This window comes from Abramis brama (assembly GCF_963993115.1).
Source record: "Abramis brama genome assembly, chromosome: 11".
Taxonomy (NCBI): Eukaryota; Metazoa; Chordata; class Actinopteri; order Cypriniformes; family Leuciscidae; genus Abramis; species Abramis brama.
Genome location: NC_139973.1, coordinates 34,925,695 through 34,940,376, shown reverse-complemented (window position 1 = coordinate 34,940,376; position 14,682 = coordinate 34,925,695). Strand labels below are relative to the sequence as shown.

Genomic DNA, 14,682 nt, shown 5'->3' with positions numbered 1-14,682 from the left:
TTTAAGCATAGCATATTTTTGCTATTTTTAAGAGTGGGTGTTGCCATTTATAACTTAATTATTTGAGGCTTCCGTTATCATCGACTTCCAAATATTTTAGCTGTACAAAAACAGTCTGATTAATATTGCAAACTGGCGTTTGTTTGTAATTATTTTAATTTATTATAGTAATCATAATCATACTGATTTGAACTTTGTAGTGTAAGCTGTTTAACCGTTTACTGCAATTTGTCATTCTTCTAGTTATATATAGCAGAAGTCTCGCACATTCACATAGCTTACTTCCGCGTTGCAAAATAAGGTGGATATGCTGATATGCCAGTTCACTTTTAGCGAATATATGCATTTAAAATGTAAAATCTCTCTCTTTCTACCTTACTACTTACTGGATACTTATACACTCTATGCTGCTCAAATAGGCCCACTAAACACAACAGTAAGCATTATTCCCAGATAAACGTTTCAAGCCATTGTCACGTGACCTCATTGTTTAGTAATCATCTTTGAAATAAACACTGCAATTATGCATTTTTTATCCAGTTTTGTGTAAAATGTTTTGTCACGCCTCGTACATTTTTTCTCTGTTTACAGATCAGCCACATACAGTGAATATTATACATAATATAATGCAGCAACAGTACAAAAATGTTTGTAATTTCTTTTTAAAAAGACTGCAAAATGCTACATTAAAAAAAACTGTTAACTGGTTAGCTGTAAGTTACATTATCACATACAGAGAAAAACTGTAAACGACTGTAAAATATCTTATACGTAATTTTACTGCAAAACACTGTCAAATGTTATGTTGTTTTGTAAGTCAGAACTATATGAATCAACATATAATATACAGTGAAAAACAGTAAATGAACCAAGAAGTCCCTGCATGACACATTATATGATTATGTTCTATTTTAGTTTAATTTCTTCTTATTTTTGTTATCAGAAGGCTAAAATATGTTTTGTGTTTTACATTTTCAGTTTCATAGACAGGCCACTTACAATGAACTCTGATTCATCATGTGGCTTTCTATACATTATTATTATGGTGGTTTTCAGTATATTAGGGTAAAACACCATTTTAGGGTAAAAAGCTGATTTTGATGGTTTAAGTAGACTCTAAGATTCAAGTCATATCACTTGATGATAGGCCTAAACAGATGTAAGTTTTGAAACATACCAATATGCCATTCTGTAATATCTAAAAAATTGTCACAGTAAATTTCTGGCAACCACAGCATTTTCTTTTTCACCGTAAGTTTAAAAATCAGGGATAGCCCTTGAATATGCCCCAACCAAACTTCAATATGCCATCCTTTAATATTGTCATTAAAAAAAAGAAAGAAAAAAAAGAAAGAATTTAAGCTAAAGCTAAAGTAGGGGAGACATATTCAGGGCCACACCAAATGCTTACAGCTGAGAGAAACAAACAGGCATGTACTGACAGAGTCTCAAATCGTTTAAACATTCCTGAAGGTTCATTTGCCTGCCTTTGACCTCTCAATGTTATTCTTTCGTGAAGAATGCAACAGTGAGTCATATTTAGTTTGTGGATGCATTAAAAATAAAGATAAAAATAAGTTGCATGTTGCAACAAGTTCCTATGACACAGCATCTTTGTACAACTCAGTGAAGACCTATGCAATGCTTACCGTTACCGTAGAATATCCATTGGGATTAAAATGTCAGAAACCATGAAGATTGACTAATTTTGTATTCTGTTTTGTAAACAAAAGAAATATTTCATTTAATATACAAAGTGGATTTTACTTTTAACTAATAATAATAATAGTAAAAAAAAAAAAATTACTATTAAAAAAATAAAATGATGTTTAACAAAGATTACAAAGTTAGCCTATATGAGTAACCGGTGAACGTAGAAGAAAAATGGTGCATCGTCATATCCATTATATTCCATACGAGCGCCTGGTCATCTTTACTTCAATAGCAGAAAAAAGTAAAGCATAATGTTCACATAGGTTACAAAATAGTTACCAATAAGAGGATAATATGTAGTTTTTTCTTCAGACTGATGGATTCATATAGTTTCGCGGCGGTACATTCCTCCATCAGCCGCGCGCGCTCGGATCAGTCGTTTCAGTACAGTGTGTTTCTGAAGGAAACATGCCGGTGACTTCAGCCTAAACCCCTCCCTGATGAAGCTCACTGCACTTAGGTGAGTGTGAATCACTCTTACCGCTTGAGGTGCATGTTTTTGAGAGAAAGATGCTGCTGTTATTATTATTAGCCTATTATAAAGCATATGGGTTAAAGAGAAAATCTTAGCAAGTCATAGCAAGTCATAGCCTATATTACAAACTACTTCAGTAATTTCAGACGTTGGCTTATCATGATAGTTATTTATACATGAAATAATAATTCAATTTTTTTTAGCCTATTAATAATGATAAGGGTTTTTCTCTCGTATGGCTGACCTTGAACATATCAAATGTTTCACTAAACCAGATTTTTTTTTTTTTTAGATTGAAGACAGGTGTCTGTGTTTGATTAATTTTTTTCAACCTGGCAAACTAGAGTGGCTCCACACTTGTGGTTTGGATTTTGACTTACAGCAAAAAATTTATATGGTGAAATTAAAGAAGGCAAGAGAAAACATGATGTTGAAGTGCCATGGGTGGATTAAAGCAATGATTTATTTTCAAACACTGAATAGCTAGCTAATGTTTGGACTTTAATATGCATTGAAGCAATATGATTTAATTACCTTTCAGTTTACAAAATAAAATGGCTAAAGTTGATGTGTAAACACCACCATCACAGTAAATCAACACAGAAATTTGAGCAAGACTATAATGTGTAATATAGTATAATATTATATAAATGCATAATGTAGTAAAATATGTAGGCTGTACATATTTGGACTGATTGGTTCTCAGAACAACACTGTTAATTATTTCACTGTAAATTTACAATAAATTGCAGGTTAATAATTGCATGACTTTCACAGTAAGTTACCGTATCATTTTTACAGTAAATAATTGTGAAATGACAGCTGTTTACTGTGACTTCACAATAACTATGACGTCATATTACTGTGATTTAGCAGTAAGCTGCTGTATAATTACTGTATTTTACTGTGTAATTACAGTTAGTCTATCATATTACTGTAATTTAACAGTAAGCTGCTGTAGAATTACTGTATTTAACCATGTCTATACTGTGATTTAGCATAAATGATGGACCAAACAAAACTGATAAAAACAATGGTTTAACTTTTATTTTTTTAGAAGAAAAATACATTTTAATAACAGGAATAAACACTGTGTAACATGAATGAACACTGGGTAACATGAATGTCTGTCAATATGTGTGTGAATGTGTTTACTGTGTTTACCATTATGTGATAATGGTACTTGAAAAATACAATTTAATAACAGGAATAAACACTGGGTAACAGGAATGAACACTGGGTAACAGGAATGTGTGTCTATGTGTGTGCACTGTGCATGTGTTTACTATGTGATAATGGTACTTCACAACGTAGGAGCTGAAAAGAGAAAGGAGAGAGAGAAGAGAGAGAGAGAGAGAGAGAGAGAGGGAAGAAAAGACAAAAAGGTGGGAAAAGAGAGGGTTGCAGGTGTCTCGCTCCTTCCCTTGCAGCAGGCACCTGCATAGTATGGGTTCTGTCCACTATCTACAAAAGATAAGAAAGACAAAAAGTTTAAGTTACTCTGTGGTGCAAGTACCTGCAAGTATGGTACTCGCATTGTAAAACTAATCCTAAAATGTGTACAATTTAAGAAATTACAATTGTAAAACTCATGATAAATCAGATAAATCATGTGAATAGTACTATATCAATTAATATTAAATCAACAAACCAGAGGACTCTGAAAGTAACATGATTGAGGTTAAGCAAAAATTACATGACATGCGTACATAGTAATGCAACTCAGTAAGCCAGTAATGTGATGTAAATTTACACTTAAAACTATTGTAAAGTACGTCTGTAAATTTGACGTTTTTATTCTAACCTATCAATAACCTATAACATTGAAAAGGCATGTTTAATTCAAATAAACGTAAGAACAATGAATTTTAGACATTTTGCAGCCTGTCTAAACTCGTAGAACAGATTAAAGGGATAGTTTACCCAAAACCCCACCCTCATTCCAAACACGTTAGCCCTTCGTTCATCTTTGGAACACAAATTAAGATATTTTCTGACTCCTCCATGGACAGCAATTTTATTACCACTTTCAAGGCCCGGAAAGGTAGTGAAGATTGTTAAAATAGTACATGTGACTACAGTGGTTCAACCTTAATGTTATGAAGCGATGCAAAAATACTTAATAGTGCGGATTGCGGAACGACAATAAGGTTGAACCACTGTAGTCACGTGGACTATTTTAACAAAGTTTTTACTACCTTTCTGGGGCTTGAAAGCGGTTATAACATTGCAGTCTATAAGCGGGATCAGAAAGCTCTCGGACTTCTTAAAATTATCTTAATTTGTGTTGAACAAAATTCTTATGTGTTTGGAACATCATGAGGGAGTGTAATTAATGAGAGACTTTACATTTTTGAGTGAACTAACCCTTTAATAGCTTAAGTAAACATCTTACTGCATAACTAATTCTAGCTTAAAACAGAGACAGTGTTTCGTTAGTCTGTTCTGAAGTTGGAACACAACTTACATTAGACTGACATCCATTCAAAGTCAATGAGCTTCCTGATCAGTGTACAGACTTGCTGGTTTATGTGTCCTCTTTGATTTTGTACCTGTCTCTGGGTTGATGCCCAAGAAGAACCTATAAACAAAAAGACAGAGAAGAAAGATGTTAGTTTAATTCAAGTGGGATTAAAAAGGTTTCAGTTCCCAGTCATCACCTTCAGTGGGTCACTGCTGTTGTAGTACTGAGCAAAACTAAAGTTAGCTCAGTTTTAACAAGGTGACATTACTTGGATTCAATTAAACAGCAACCATTTAAATAACTTAACAGCAACTGAAAAACATTTACATCACAAACACACAGTCAAGAATAGTCCTGCAACAAAGTAAGTTAGATGTTTGTGATTTACCCAGGCAATGCATTTGCACACAACAATTTACATCATTTACACGTACTGTTTGCAGAGGATGGAGGAAGAGCCTGTTGCCAGTCCATCTCCATGTGGCTGTTTCTGCTTGCACTCTTCCTCCTAGAATTATTACCCGTTCACAGACAAAATGGCTCCTAATATCTCCAGATGTCGACCTGTTTTACTTTAGAATAGCACAGCTAACGAAGCTCCACTAATTCAGTGATAAACACATTTATTTTCCTATATCTTTTTTATAATAAAATGCACTTTATTTTTTCTGTTGACGAGACAGACAACGGCTGCTCCGTTTCACACACGGCAGAAAAATATGGACGACGCCCAGCTAGCTAACGTTACTAATTTGAGATTAATTTATTCCACCTTTGCACAAATCCACAACACTATAATATATCTAGTTGATCATAACTGTCATAATACACACATTAAGGCCACAGCTTACCTTATAACTTTATTTCCCGGTGGTAGAAAAATGCTGTGGGAAAAGAGAGAACGCTGTTAGAGTAACGAACGTTAACTAAGAAAAGCATTAAGCAAAGCTAAAGTTCAATTTTGACGGTGTAGGCTAGCTAACGTGAAGCCTCACAGTTAATAACTTAATACGGTACTACTAATACACTTATTAACACAACCAACGTCTGATCATTCAAATTTGCGCGCTCAAACCTAGACGCGAATCTGCTCCAGCTAAGTTACAAAAACATGAAACAGAACTTAACTAACGCTAATTTGGTTCATACTTTTAAATAACATGCAATTTCATATTAAAAACAGTCATCAAATTGACAAAGTTTGAAATTAAACACTTACCGCACTGAATCCGTTGAGTGAGACCATGGAGGAGATCAGGCCAGGGAGCTCCGGGGGAGCTCAGATGACGCAGTTGCAGCGCGAAAATGACGGAATTCACAGTAGTTTCTTGTAAAAGCCCCGCGCCTGCATTATTTTCACAGTAAAAGTCTAAATACGGTATTATATTGTGAAATATCACAGTTAAAGCCTGTGAAGTGGTAATAATGTAATTACCTGTGAAATATTACAGTTATATATTGTGAAATCCTGGAAATATTTTACAGTGAAGGTGGGACAAGTTGTTGCCCGCTTTAAATGTAAAATATCCGTGTGTTACCTTTTACATTTTGGACATGTTATGAATTGGTTTGGGCCTCATAATCATTTTACTCTGCAAATTTAGCTGAAAAGCCCATAAAAGGCTGTTTAATTTTTTATTTATTTAGTAATGAGGCACAAAAAATGTTGCTATCACAAAGGTCAAAGTCTGTTCCATGACCTATATCTTTTTTTTTGGCGGAAAAATAGAATGTTTGTAGCCAATACTTTAAGTGTCTATACAAAAAATCACAAGACTGTGACAACTAGCCCCAGTCTTCCCTATATGCCATTGAATTGATGCAAATTTGCAAGACTGAGTGTATGAAGTCATTTGGGTGTTATCTGCCCCAGATAAGAAAAGACATGAATTATTTCAATTAAAATGGAGGTTTCAAGTATTATTTTTAATCTTCTGTGGTTGGTGCTTTTCGTTAATAAAGAAAAAAAAAAGAAAAGGTTTAGCCTACAGCAAAGAGCTTGGAGTTAATTGATTCATACAACATAAAATAGGGTCATATCAGCCACATCAATGAGCTCAAGTTGAAGTTTTGAACCACCCAAGTCTCTCATTATGTCATTAGACAAGGATTTTGCTTGTGAGAAGCTCATTATAAGACTACTGACACGGAACGTTAAAATGGACAGATTAAGAGCGTAATTTTTTTCTTTTCATTTTAAAGACGTGGTGTTCAGAAATGTCAACCAGGAGTACTTATAGCTACAGCAGAGATTTTGCATTCATATAGCACTATCTATTCTCCCATTCACTTAATAATCTTGCAAATGTAGCCATTTGTATTCTGTTTGCTTTCACTCTCCAAGGCCAAGTCTGAAAGCTCTGACAGCGACCAAAGCTTTATTTGTTTATTTAAAAAAACCCACACATGCTGCTTCCGCTCTTCCCATGTCAAACTGCGGATAACTGAACCTGCAAATTGAGAGCAGAATATATTTTGAAAAGGGCACCAAAGAGTCAATCAAGATCTGCAAGACAAAAACGCATTAATGTTGGAAATCAAGGATGTGCTCAAAGATGCGTTTTATAAGTGCCAAGAGTGTGCAGGTCTTAAATATAGACATATTCCTTTGAATTTTTAACTGCCATTTATTTTTGAATATAAAGGAGTAGTTGATAAACAGATGTTTAAAAAATTATAGGAAGAGTTCAAAATTAAAATGTATTATTTACTCACCCTCACGTCATTTTGTGGAACACAAAATACAGCATGTCCAAACGGCTCTTTTCCATACAATTAAAAGTAAATGTTGACAGAACTTTCATTTTTGGGTTAGCTATTCATTTAATATTAATTACTATTTATTAAGTCTGAGTTCTACTAGTAGTGCTGTGTTTATAGGGTTAGACATCTTGGAATAAAAATGTATTATTTTTAATATGGTCAGCTTGCTGAGGATGAATAATCTTTAATAAAGGTTGACTCTAATGAAGTTAGACTGTGGAATGAGGGTGTAGGCCAAATGGTAAGATAATTTCTTTAATAAACATAACAAAATTGCAGCCTGAAATGAAAATATTTAGCAAAACTTTGAGAGCAGGTTTGGTTTAGATCCCCAGAGCACTCAAAGGGCACAAGTCAGGAAAAGACAGTGGCTCCCAATTTTCCGTAGAGGTGGAACATTGTTCACTACTTGCCAGACATTACAAATCAACCCAGATGCATATTTTTTCCCTCTGGCACAAGAAGTAAAAACAGGTATTTATCCTGGAATGCACATGGACATGCTGATCCAGAAGTGGATCTCTGTGGATTGGAATGTGGTCTGTGTTGACCAGCATGCAGTTGGTTTCATGTAGTCTGCATTGTGATAATAGGCTCATTTTGTTTTGCTACATTCTGCGTTTGGGTTTTTGCTGATTGCTCATTTGTTTTCTCTAGATCGAGGAATTTTGGATAAGATCCCATTGGAGCTGAAACAAGACACAAGGAATGAGCTGTGGGTAGAACTACTGCAGACACAGACGGGTTTGACGTTATACATCTGTTTTTGTTCCCTCATTTAAATAAAGCGATCAATGCTCTCAGTAATATGATTTCTAAAAGGGCAGAGTCTTCCACTGATTTGTCTCTGTGACATTCACAGTAAGGAAAACAACTAAAGCTATTTCCTTAACCAATTAGCAAAGCAGTTACAGATGAGCGCAAACCAAATGACTTCTCTGGGAGGCAGATGTGGAAGAAACCAAGGTGCCAGATTGATTCTTGGAGTCTTGCAATCATTTTAAGATTGACAACTCCAACTATTTAATGATGGCACACGTAGATGTTTTTTTGTGTGAAAACTTCAAAGTTGCAAATCAGCATGATTATGCCATCACTTCAGAAATTTCTTGTCCCTTGGAAAGGTTAACAAAACAAAAGGAATATATAATTGCTCTAAATTTCTGAATTACTTGGAAAGACGTATGCGTTTCTGTCAAGAAAATTCTCAAAACATTACAAAACCAAAGCCTGAATCGCATAAAAGAACTAATAATTTTGTGTAAATAGGTCAAGAAGTTTTCTAGAAATAATTCCTGTTGTTAACCTTTATCCTCTGACTGTTTGGCCACAGGCTGAATCTTTGGTTTGAAAGCAAGAGACATGCAAAACCAACCATTTGATCTGCAGCCCAAAATTCCACCCAGCCATGAATCTTTCACAAATCAAATGTGGTTCACCACATTCGCATTAAAATGTCAAGGCTTTGAAAACACTCCCCCCTTCTATCGCCTGGCCCACCAAACAGAATGCCAATGTGATGTGGGGTGGACGGGTCAAGAAGTATGAGAGAAACCACCGGTTCCCATGGCCTACAAGCCATGCTTCATCAGGAAGACTTGGACAACATTTCCAGTTTTCCTAAAATAAAATGCTTTTTCTGATATTACCTTTCATGTAGTGTGTAGCATAGGTGTTTGTGACTACAAAAGGTCTGCAAAGTTGTAAAGTTCAAAGTGCACGACAAATAACGTTTTTGTCTCCTAAAAAAAAGAACCGATTCTGAACTGCCCAAACGAGTCGTCAGCAATTCAAGTCTTACTTCCTGTTACAAACCTATGTAATGATGATGTAACAAATTTGCATAATGCATGGTTTTCATTGGCTGTCCACGAACAACGTCTACTTTAACCCGCCCTCAAACACAGTTGTATCTGAGGCCGGGGGCCCGTTCTTCGTACGTCGCTAACTCACTTAGCTGGATTTGATTGTTGGCGATTTGGCATGATCTTGGATTGTTTGGTTCTTCAACGCTCATCCTGGACTTGCTGTCATAGCAACAGGTGCGCAAGCTTAAACCTGCTCGCGAGCAGGCTTATTTCATGTAAACAGGATTAGATCCCGGCTTCATAAGCAGAGGTGATACGGGAAGTCCAGCGCAGCGCGATAGTGCACTTTCTGAGATATATATTTTTTCTCGTGACTCGTGAGATTGTCGTTTACATTATTAATTTGTTGGAAACGCACATTTATTTTCGGCTTGTCGGAGTATGGCTTAACTACAGCACAAACTGCATTGCCCTAAGATTATTTGCGAGTGGCTCTTTCCTTTGCACTATTGGAGATGCGGAGAACTTGATGGAAAGTGCTGTCTGTCGTGTCATTCGGAGTTTACCTGGCACTTTTAGGTTTAAAAAACAGTTTTAGTTTTTTTTGTGGCATTTCCAAGCCACTTGGAAGCCTTTTTTTTAGGCTATCATAATTTTTTATGAAGATCATGCAATCATGACCATGCCGATTACAGTATATGTCACTCAGGCTTCACTAACGTGATTGGTACCATAGACTGCCATCAAGGCCTCAATGAAGGGGATTATGCAGCCCGTTCTCATCCTAGGGCGTCATATATTGACGCTTTTGACATTTCGTCGACATCGAACGCACATGGCACCCTTTAGCGTCAATATGAGATGCAGATAGAAATGGACCAGAAGGCGCCTCCTGGTGGTCTAACCCTAACCCTACACTAGACTTAAACCTACCCATAACCGAACAAAGCTCTGTGCGTGTCATATTGACGCTAAAGGGTGCCATGTGCGTTCGATGTCGACGAAATGTCAAAAGCGTCAGTATATGACGCCCAAGGATGAGAATGCGTTGGATTATGTGAACAGAAAGGGGGTTCACAATGTAAATGTGCAGCGCAGTTACTATTGTGATTCTTAATATTCCAGATTAGTAATATTATATCAAATAAAAAAAAGGCAGTTGACTAAAATCTTCCATATCACAAATGTGAAAGCAAAATGGCCAAGATCTGTGCATGACTTAAGAATTTTCAGAGATTCACATTTATGCACATTATTTGAAAGTGGTAAGGAAAGTTCCACAATTAAATATCAAGCTCACTGTATTACATACACTTATGCTGATCCTAACAGAACTGCATTTTTTCATAGGTGATTATGACATGTTCCTGCCTGCAGACAGGTGTTTTATGACCCCATTCCCTGACCCAAACCAGTTACAATGCAGCTCTAGCCAGGACAAGGGCACACAATGAAATTAACTTTGGCTAACTAAAGGGAAGATTTCAGTGTCTGAAAAGTCTGAGGGTTGCACACCTGACCTGTGACATTGTTGCATGTGCCATATTACACAACATTGCCAAAAAAACAACAACCCACTTTTCATTAAATGTTTAATAAAAGACAAATATGCTTAGTTCCTTGAGTTTTATTTCAATTGTTCTTTGTAAAGAAAAGCCAGTGGTCAAGTGCCTGCAACAAGAGATATTAGACACATGCCTCATGCAACAAATAAAAAGGAAAAGTTTTCTATACACTGCCCACCTGTAGGCCTATGTCTCCTCTGTCTGTGCAGACTCTTCTGTAGGCCTTTCTGGAGATGTGGAATCCTGCAACTTATATTGCAGCCATAAAGCATACAAGTATAAATTAAGTAAAGTTATTTATGCACTTGCAGGTAGGCTAGTTCCTCCATATGACCGTTATCTGAGAGGGTTTATTCACTGTCCAGTGCAATGGAAACAAATGGACATTACAAAGTCTTATACTTTCTTTTCTTTGGAAAGTTAGAAAATGTCCACTTACTGCACATATTTCAGCCACCACTTTCTTGGGAACAGAAGTGTTGGTGTATTATGTAAAAGTGCACAAAAGAGGAAAACACAATGTCATTACAATGAACTACACTCAGGAAAAATGTGATCAATAACTCATGGAAAAATATTTTTAAGTTTATCAGTTTTCAGTTTTCACTTTCACAAGTCAAAGTTCAAGATTTAACAGTTGAAATGACTATACGGCCTTAATTTAATGCAGCAAAAATTATTTTACAGTGTAGGCTACTAAGATCTTTTCTTTTTTTTTCAGCCTTTTCCTTGGTTGCTTTTATAAACAGACAACCATTTATTTAACAGTGCCTTTTATAAAAGAGACTATAATATAACTATAAATTACCATTATGTAGAATATTTTTGTACTTCACTTTTATTTGTTCCCATGTTCTAGTGTGGTGACTCTGACATTACAGTGAACAAAGTAATTATGCAATTATTAAAATACAAATAGGCTAATAAGTGATAAAAACATCTAACATGGCCACTTCTAACGGATTTAAATTGTCTGCTACTTTTTGCCAGCCCTCTCTCCTGGCTTTTGCAGACTTTGAGGTGTTCCCTGGCGTTTTGATTAAACATTAAAATTCCGAATAAACTTCGACTATTAGTTCTTGCTCTGCTGAGGAGAAAAACTGAGCGCGCTCTTTGGCCACGCATGAGCAGCCAATAGCAGCGTTGCTGATCAATGTTTCTACTATCGATACATATTCCCTTTTAAGCGCATGAACGCGCAATTATCTCGGATAACTCAATCCAGCTATACTAATCATATCCGGCTAGTGTGTTCGAAGAACCTAATTAGCCAGATCATGATTAGCACGATGATATCATCTTGGATGTGTAATTTGATCTCGGATGTTTTAAGCAACGTACGAAGAACGGGCCCCAGGTAGAGTTTGATTCTTGTCAATATATCAAGAAGACGGTGTTTTCAGAGCTGCTATTTCACTTTGCATGCACTTCCAAAGGATGAGGACTACGATAAAGCCGACATCGTTACTGTTCGTATAACTGTGTATCAAGTGCTGAGGAAGCCTCTGGAGCTGAAATTCAGATAATGGCTGTTAACGCACTGTAAGCGTCACAATAGACTGGGCCGTCTGACCAATCAGAGCAGAGTAGGCTCATGGAAAGGAGGGGTTTAAAGAGACTGAATCTTATATGAACCGGTTTCAGACTCTTTGAGAAATTTGGTGATGTGCAGTGTATATTATGAGAAGATTTGTGTTTTCGACCTTTGAAGCATGTAAACCTATTGTAGGAGACCTCCAAAACAAAATCAGGAACCGTTAAAATATTGCGTGTTCACACCGCCGCCGGCGAGAGCGGCAACGACGAAAGATTCGTGGACGCTTTGATGCTCTGACGTAGATTGAATGCTTGGTCTTTTTTTAAACTTTATTTAAAGGTGCCGCAAAGCAAACAAGCATGTTTATCGTTATTTGTGTAGACTGACCAAGTGGGGTATAAGTTAACCTCATGGAATCTTTTAAATGTAAAAGAAAGAAATTGATCGATGGAAAGAACTTAACAATTATAGTGACATGTTTGCTAATGAAATAAACCAATTAAAAGCCATTTGTGTGGTGTGGATTTTGTGGTCATGGTTAAGTGCTAATCTAATTTGCATTCCTGCTGAAAAACAAGCGTTCTAGCGTGAAAATGTTGCCTATAAATAGTGTTGCGTGCCTTCTTATCATATTCACATAATCAACCTCTCCTTTATTTTGCTTGGGAACTAATGTGGTCAGAACCAAAGTTTACTTGACTGCTTCTTGAATCCTCTCAAGTGGAGGACTTCTACACTCCGATTGGTTGCCGGTGTGAACGCACAGATAGCATAATTGGGGCACTTTAAAATATTATCTGAAAAAACTTCCATTGTATTATGTAAATAAAAGTAAATTCAATTTAAAGTAATTTCAATTCAAATTTATTATAGTGCTTTTCATGCTATAAAAATACCTCCAAAACCATTTTAGAATTTTTTTTCTTGTTTGAGAAGGGTTTCACTCAGATATACAAGACTATCGCAACTTCCATTTCATGCCGACTTTAATAACAGAGCTAAACTGTTAAGTATCAACACATTATTAAACATATAATGTTGAAAGTAACTAGGCAGCACAAGTAGCGTTATTAGAAACTGTTAAAACAAATAGTTTTACTTTTCACTTTTCATCAGGATTAGAACAAGATTATTGCTTTGATGGTGCCGCTGGACTCAAAAGTTGTCATGAATCTTATATATCTATATGTATTTATATTTATAGTATGCACACATGATAATAACAGTAATGTAGCATTTGTCTTATATCTTCATGTAATTAAAGACTATGCAGCGAAAGCACTTTCTTCAATTCGCCCTAAGCCACTAAAAAACATCATGTTCAGAACAGAACAGAGCATTTTCTTCCGATATGTACTGCAGCTGTCACGATAATTAGTTGGTTAGAGATTGCAGACAGAGAATGGAGACAGACAGTAACATGATTCATATTATGAAAAGGGAAAAATAACCCTGTGATCCCATTCAGTAGATATGCGAACACGGACACACACCAGAAGATGACCATTTATTAACTTTTTTAATCTAGCACTCATCTGAACATCAGGCTCTGGAAATGAAATGAATTGAATGAATTTCAAACATTGTTCATAAAAAAAGGTGTCATGACTCATCAGGACATGGTCAGCATGGTTTTCTCTGTCTCTCACGTATTCACCAGCCTCAGGGCACCGGGGGTCAATAGGGACAAAAACCTGCGTATGAAGGTCTTGCTTAAGGCCACATGAGACAAACCAATGGCAAATCCATTGAAATCAAATTAGGCTTTAAGCATACTCTTAATTTGCTTACAAAATACAGTGAACAAAGCAGTGCAAGTTAGACTGTAAAGGCCTAGGGTACATGCATCTCATAATTCAATTTTTAGCTATAACAAGACTGTTTTGCCACGCACACTTGCTTGATGATATTATTGATTCAGTATTGGCTCCATTACCAGATGGTATAGACTCAAATCAATTAATGGACTTTTCTCACAATATGTTCTGTCACTTCCGCTGATTTATTGTATGCAGTTGACCCTTAATGGCTTAGTTAGCAATACTGAAGCTTGCTATTTTTCATTCCATGCTGGCATGTGTTTTATGCGCTTGTGATTTCTTCAAAATGGCTCTTACAAGAAAACCTACTTGCTTAAGAAAGTATAGAGGATTATTATGGAAAAGCTCTTTTATCACAGTCTTTTGATCTGAATATCATTTTCTAAATGTGAAAAATGATTAATTGCAGTGATAAAATGCTAGCTGAGCAACTATGGTAGTGTAAGAGTAAAATGTTTCTACAGTATGTGATAAATAACTGGCAATAATAATTCTCGGTCCATTCCACACTGGCAATAACAACTCTTGGTCCATTAG

General features: G+C 36.0%; 1 protein-coding gene and 1 long non-coding RNA gene across 8 annotated transcripts in view; both read right to left on the bottom strand.

Annotated features, from left to right (window-relative positions):
• Positions 1-14,682, bottom strand: part of ptger1a (prostaglandin E receptor 1a (subtype EP1)) — a 44,572-nt gene that overhangs the window by 3,505 nt on the left and 26,385 nt on the right. The window contains exons 1-2 of one of the 4 annotated variants that reach the window (XM_084128345.1): positions 1,993-2,106; positions 1,650-1,715 (exon numbers count right to left, since the gene is read on the bottom strand). The exons of 2 other annotated variants lie outside the window; for them this stretch is intronic. The gene's annotated coding sequence lies outside the window, so the exon portion shown is untranslated. Of the gene's footprint in view, positions 1-1,649; positions 1,716-1,992; positions 2,107-14,682 lie in introns of those variants that run through there. One more of the 4 variants, XM_084128346.1, reaches the window with a different exon arrangement.
• On the bottom strand, positions 3,214-6,122 carry LOC311092791. Of its 4 annotated transcripts, none has more exons than XR_014608300.1 (4): positions 5,872-6,122; positions 5,504-5,536; positions 4,656-5,160; positions 3,214-3,652 (listed from the first exon to the last, which is right to left on the bottom strand). It is a non-coding gene; the product is annotated as an uncharacterized lncRNA (long non-coding RNA). The 4 variants fall into 4 exon arrangements; XR_014608301.1 differs by having other exon boundaries at positions 4,656-4,769; positions 5,872-6,118; XR_014608302.1 differs by lacking the exon at positions 5,872-6,122 and having other exon boundaries at positions 5,504-5,865.